General features: G+C 48.2%; 2 pseudogenes; both read right to left on the bottom strand.

Annotated features, from left to right (window-relative positions):
- Nucleotides 1-4,036: 4,036 nt before the first annotated feature.
- On the bottom strand, nucleotides 4,037-5,954 carry LOC149357258 (uncharacterized; annotated as a pseudogene).
- Nucleotides 5,955-6,146: 192 nt separating this feature from the next.
- LOC149357256 (uncharacterized) overlaps nucleotides 6,147-7,027 on the bottom strand; it is a 40,287-nt pseudogene continuing 39,406 nt past the window's right edge.

Below are 7,027 nucleotides of genomic sequence, written 5' to 3'. Positions count from 1 at the left end.
TGAAGCTGCTGGGCCAACAACAGAATACCATCGGTAAGCTTTAAATATCTTTAACGTTCGACACTGTCAATGCGACAGCATTTAGGTTCTCATCTCGCAAAGAAGTTCAGTCACGAAACTCTCCGATTGGTCTTGAGAGGTCACGTGACCTTGTGACGTACCAAAACCTGGTCACTATGGCACGTGGCACCCTACCTTCTGGGTTGTGGGTTACCTTCCGCGAGTGGTACGTGGCTGTGAAGTTAATTCAAATAAATTCGATGCAATTGGTTAACTCTCGTGTGGCCTGTGCATGGGCGGTACAGGAGCTGGGAAGACAAACCTGGGTCTCTCAAGCCCCGCCGGAGGCTGTGTTAGAAGCAGCCGCCTTCCGGGCAGTGGCGCATCGCTGAACCGCTGCACCACTGCGCAAGCAGTGTTGTGTGGATTCTCTGCGTTCTATGAATTCAATCTAGAGGGTCGTGAAGTAATTAACACCGTAGACTAAGCATAGGGCACAGCCAAACTCGAAAATCCCAGGACATCAAAAATATTGCAAGTCGGCCAACCCTAAAAAACTAAAAAAGGCCAACTACGTTTTTTTTTATAATCGGTTAATTAACAAATTAACTAAACCCTGTCCCACTAACATGGAGCATCACTATACCATCCCTTTAATTGGTTGCATGGTCACTAGCCAAAGTATAATTGGCCCCGTTTGAAATTCGCGCACTGTGACGTCGCGACCGTTTGGATCAACTGAAAACCGTGACATTTCTGTCGAAAACTCCTACTTACAACGATGAGGCATTCAAGGCTTCCGCCTTAAAAAGCAGCTCGATATTCTGCCCCGCAAACGGAAAGCGAATATCGACGGGCGTGCATCCAGTGACGCCACACATGCAAGGTCTGCGCGGAGTTTGGAATTTAGCTCTCTCCGCCGCGAAATTCGGCACAAAGGACCACGAGAGTAAGTAGAACGGACCGTTAAAATTTCTGTAAAATCAAAAGAGGTAGAAGAAACATTACAGTTGCGCTTTCAATCTGTTTAATAGCGGATTAGGGTGGATTAGGTGCTCGGAGTTGTATAATTCGATATGATAATCGTTTGAAGAGTACTCAAACATTTTAGGTGTCGACTAATGCGCACCATATAAGTTTGGAGTTTTGCCGGAAAAATCGCAAGAACATTAGACGCTTATTGTATAGAGCACAGTAGCGAACCTAATTACTATCGCGTTTTCATCTTTAATAATGGGATTGACAAGATCTCCAAGGTTTCTTACCCTTAGCACCATTTGAATTTTCGAAATGTATAGTAGTCTATCCGCCTAAAACAATGTTGCATGAAACAAGCTGGATGTTGCACCGCGTTGCAAAAAAAATTTCTTTATGCTTTATCTGTTGCACTATTAGGACATATATTCTGTATGTATCCGTATGCAGACTTACAGAGCCCTCATGTCTTTGTATGTAGATACGGTTGAATTTGGGGCGACCACATTCAACAGGATGTGAAACGGCTCGAGACCGTATGCCTTTACACATGGTGACAGCCGCTGAATCTTTTTTTGGAATCACTGGGGCTGTTACAATGGCCTCCACTTCCTCATGTGAAAAAGAACCAGGATAAAAGCACGCAAAACTTTTTTCGCTGTTAGGCAACTAAACAAAATCAAATTCTGCATTACGTACTGCTAACTCTAATGGAATATTATGGGATAGGGGTGGCATTATTTTCTTTGACTGTTTCCGGTTAAGCAGACAAGATTACTACAGGTAGACCAGTTATGCTCTAAGAGGCCACTGAAGTCCTGAGAAAGCTGAGTAGAGGAGTGAACTGTACTTACCAGCACTGAGCTAAGGCCTAGGTAGAAAGCGTGGGCAGAGTTGGCTGTGCCCTTCGGGGGATGTTACTGACATGGTTCACTAGACTCTGCCATGCTGCCTCAAGCATCTCGCCATCCTTACCACAAGCGCAAGCACAGCAGCACACGTGGTTGATCATCACAGCAGCCTCCATCTGCGTTGCCAGTACGACGCAGTACGTCCGCGTACTCTGGCTGAGCGCGGCGCACAGGGAGGCACAAAGTAGCGAGCCTTCCTCTCGCGCATGGTAAACTGCGGTACAAGCGAACAAATTGTTGCCGGTGCATCAGCTTCGTTCGAGGCGACCGGTTAACCCTCTGTCTCGCTACGATCTCTGAAAGCGCTGTGGCTCATCAGGGCGGGTTCGTCAGCAATGATATTCACGCCGCGTGAGCAGGCGGACGACTCTCCCTTTGTCACCCTACCGACAGCCTTCCTAAAATAAACAATTTTTTTTAAAGTTATGAAAAATCGTAGACCTTTATGGAATCCAAAATCGCACCAAAAGGCTTATCAGTTTCATTAACACCATCAATGGGTCGTTTCCCCCGTCCGCCGTTGGCCTCCGTTTAAGAATTAATGTAACGGCAGCGACGGGAGTCCCAAGGGGTGAGAACAAGGTTGGCGCGTCGCGCGTGTCGGAGGCTGTTCGAGGGATTGGGGCCAAATAGATTGTGATCGCTTGACCGGCGCCGTTTGTTGCATGGTACAGCAGGCGGCGTCGAGGAGGTTTCCCATGGTCGCAAAGGGCCGAGACGTTTTTTCCCACGAAAAACGAACGAATGGTCAAGGGCGCTCGCAATTAACGTTAGTGGCTTCAAAGTAAAGCCTACTTAGCACGAAACCGCGCGCCCTGCGTGTCTCCAGAGATACGGAGTCAACTAAGCCTGACCCTGGCAAGCTTTAGGCCCCGCCCACTTGCATATCCCTTCCAAAGTGTACTACGAGTGGATTATATTGTACGGGAGCACAAATAGTATACATGCACAGCTACGCGCAGCTACCGAGGCTGGTGAATTAAGCGGCAAAGGAGCGAGTGGAAGGAGCGTTTCAAGTCTCTGTTTCGGCAGCTTTCAAATCGCCTTTGCTTAACTGCCTTGTATGTTGTCTTCCGTCCATAATAATCCATTTTTTTAAGATGTTCGAAGTGCACTGCCCCAACCCTCAGCGGTTTCCCAGGCTAGCGTACGGAGACTCAAGGTGCTCTCTATACTTGCAACTGCCTTATACTATCATTGACGATCGTGCCATCATCATCCTTCATCGACCGCGGGGATCATCTGACCAGCCTTAGCATGCTCCTTCGAAAGTTAACTAGCACCTGCAGGGTACTTTGAATTCCTCGGCGGTTCCGCGCTTGTAATTCGAGGCGCGTCAAAAACGAAACCACGCGGGCACACAAAGCTCATAGCCGCAAAGCACCAAAACGCGCCTAAATTCACCTGGCCGCCTTTGGCGCCGGCATGTATCGGTTTTCCTTGGCTTCCAACATTCAGGTTGTCTTTTTTTCAGCTTTCTGTGTGTGATAAAAGCGCACTTGCGATTTTAAAATAAAACTTACTTTAACATTGAACCGCGTAACTCGTACTGCTGTCGGTTCAGAGAGTGTTTAGCGACGATGACCTGTTTAAACTTTGAATTGCAGGCAGCCTGGACTCCGAAGCAGCTTTGTAAAGCCTCTGTATGGTTTGTCAGCCTCAGGTATTCGTAGCGTCTTTTCTCCTGTTTTATCATCACATGTGTTCTTGCGAGATTGACACGTGGCAGCGATACCTGTATTTTTGTTCCTACTCTTTTCTACCCTACATGAGCTTTGTTTTCAGTAAGGTTGGCGTTTTTTAATCAGGAGCTGGTAGTCTTCTATGGATACAAGCCAACTTCTATCTCTCCTCAGTGTCCGTTTAAAGGGCCTTCAAACTGGTAGCACCTTACCTATGCTTGCGGAAGAACGCCGCCTGGCTCTCGTAGTCTTCGAACGACTCAGAGTCTTGCCCTTGGCAACATTGCGCAGACATGGTTCCCTTTCAGAGCTCGGTGTGTAAGCAGTCGGCTTTCGAAGGCTGTGCGTCAATGCCACCTTGTGTTTGGTTGTGCCTGCTCTGTACTGCCCCCTCATGTATTGTGCAGGCTCCTTCCAGGGCCTGTTTGTGGCTCTCGTTTGGCGTTGGCCGCTGCAGACTAGCTACCCCTACCCTTCCCGTACTGGGCGTCTTTGATTGTCAGCGTGGACTGTGCCTGCGCTGCGTTCAGAAGCCAAAGTGGCTTTCACGTTGCTTCATGCTCTAGAGCTGGGCACCTCCGAGTTAAGCCTTGGACTTCGTGTTGCACGCTTGGTGCTGGGTTTACCTTCGCTCTCTCTGGCTGCCCATGTGGTTCTAGCGGAGACTTCCGATGGCTTCCTCTTGGTGCAGCTGTGTGCTGACACTTGTTTCTCATTGGCAGCCCTTGTCTTGGGCGCTGGTGATGTCTCACTTGTGGGCCTCCATTTCGACTCCCTGCTGCGCGCAGCCCTGGTCAGGGTAGCTGGCGATCTGGGGACAGAGCCATTTTTTCTACTTGATGCACGTGTTGCCACTGTTTCGAAACCGTGTTCCTCCTCACTGGAAGCAGCCTTCCACCTTTCCATGAGGTTGTAGGAAAAGAGCAGAATTCTATGCCACTAGAGTTGTTCAGTTGAACGCTCAGGTTTTCTTACACCTTTTTCCGCGCCGCTTTAATCGCGCTTTGCTTCAGGTTCTGTACGTTTTCGAGTTCAGTCTTCCAAATTCGTAGTCGTAGGAGATGGCTTCGCAGGAGTCTCCTGCATCCTTCTGGCATCACCCGGCGATGGTGAGCGATCCAAGGGGATGATCGGAGCCACAGCAAGAGAAACACCAGCAGCACCAGGGGGCGCCTTCCCTGCGGCGACGAGGACTCTTAAGGCATAAAGTCTGTGTTAAAAATCCATTTCGGACATATTCTATTAATAGAATATTGATTTTCTGTTATTTTGTCCCCATAGGTAAAACCAAAATGAATGCTTTTACTGTATTGAATAAAACTTTACCGTCGCAGAAGATGTCAGAACTGCACCTTTTGCTCGCTTAGTATATTTCTGACATATTGCAAATTTACTATATTCTATACGGCTTATAACAGCCCGCAAATTGCTGTTACAGCATTAGACGTATTTCGGTTGTCCAACGACGGAAAATATCACTGACTGCCCGACGCAACAGTGCGGTCATGACTCATTATTGTGATAACCATTAGGAGTCACATTCCAAAGAAAACGAGGCATTGTCATAAATCAAGAGATCGATGAGGTAGCGAGGTCGCGGGACGTCACTCAGCCGTGAGAGATGTCGCCACACCACGAATGGCGACGGAAAGTTATGTCAATAAATTTGATGCATTCTAACGCGTGTAGTAGCTGCCTTTACATACAAATACTTTCCGAGAGACGCCACATAATCTCGCCCCGTGAGGCGTTCCCGACACAAGGACTATGGGCCTCGAAATTGCTGCTCTAGTGCGGAACTAGTCGCGTTCCGTTCGAAAGTGCGGATGGTCTAGAACCGAACTGCTCAGCGGAACTTACGTCAGGCGTCCGCCAGGAGTCGAACTGTCAAACAAAATTTACTTAGGCGTCTAGTGAAAAAATACGGTCCTACGAGTCGGAGTCCTTTTCCCTGGATTGTACGGGTCCGCAGATTCCCAACCCGCGCTTCCCGGTCTAATATAATCACATTCTCCACACGTAATGCAATAAGTGGTGCTTATCTCTCTGCCAGTATCATAAACACGAAGAGTAGGGAGAAAATGACGTTTTGACTGTTCCCCGAAAACCGATTTTGAGCTCCAGATTGCTCCACGGGAGCATGAAGATTCCTGCTACAATTTTAGCGAGGACTGCTTATTTGTTAGTACTGATGAATAATCTCGACGAACGAATTTAATATTTATTAAAGTACACTTTTATTGTGCTGTCAACACATTAAACCAACACATACCTTTATTCTCGCATTTTAAACGTGTGCGAAACATACCAGACAAATTTTACGAATAAATATCGAATACCGAGCGAGAAATTTCAAGAACCTATTTCCTACATACTTTTCGAGCATTCATGAATACAATTTATGTTTAAAATACATTACAAATAACCCATCGTATATTACAAACGTATCAATTGTCGTTAAAGGTCCTCCCCAAACTTCAACAAGAGGTCTGTCGAGATTTGGAACAAAGCCGAAAGACACATTGATTGGTGCAGATTTTTCAAAGTGTGTTTCTTCTGCTGGTGTCTTCACCGCACCTTATGAGTGGAGAGCGTCAGATTTAGAGGACAGGTCTCTCTCTTCCAGAAAGCAGACAGCAGGCTGATTTTCTTCACCTGCAGCGTATTGTTCCCAACTGAGTACGAATGCTGACACACGGAGGCAGACTGTTGACGCCTGAGAACAGGCTCTGCTTGGTGGGTCTTCTACTAGCTCAGTGCCGTCGTTGTCGCCAAGAGAAGTGGGTTCTTTTTCAGCAGACATGCTGAATTCTGTAGTGCTGATATTTGCAGTGCCGACACATACAGGGCCGACATGTGCAGGGCCGAAGTTTGCAGGGCCGATGTTTGCAGTACCGAAGTTTGGAATACCAGTTTGCAGTGTTGACGTGTGAAGTAGTAATGCTTGGAGTGTCTACCGGTCGTATGCCGAAGTGTGCAATGCCATACTGGGCAGAGCCGACTGGTGCAGTGCCGAAGTGCAAATTTCCAACGAGTGCAGCAGCAGCCGAGCTGCGTACTGTCTTTTCTTGCTCAGGTGCCATAACCACACGGCACCTGCTCAAATCAGGCTAAATGTGGCGGATAATGTGCCGATGCTTGCTTTCAGGAATTATGTCCTCATAGCTGTCCATTAGCGGCGTTCCATCCAGGTGCTCTTCATCGAAAGTGGCCACAGTCTCTGCAAGACATGACGCTGCAGCTGCAGGCGCTGGCTGAGATGGTGACTCCTTGGGACCTCGCTGAGCTGGCCCGGCAACAGATGAATCGGCTGCAGTGGGCGAGTGCAGGCACCCGGCCGCCTCTTGATCCAGGAACTCTGGAGGCCGCAGTGGATTGCGCTCGGGGAACATATCTGTCCAGCTAGCGGTCCCGGTACCTTGTTCCCATCTATATCCCGGTCGTCACTTCTGGGCTGCA

This window comes from Amblyomma mixtum, chromosome 3 (genome assembly GCF_055824585.1).
Source record: "Amblyomma mixtum isolate Tamu chromosome 3, ASM5582458v1, whole genome shotgun sequence".
NCBI lineage: Eukaryota > Metazoa > Arthropoda > Arachnida > Ixodida > Ixodidae > Amblyomma > Amblyomma mixtum.
The sequence above is the reverse complement of the archived record's forward strand: the minus strand, read 5'-3'. Positions and strand labels throughout refer to the sequence as shown.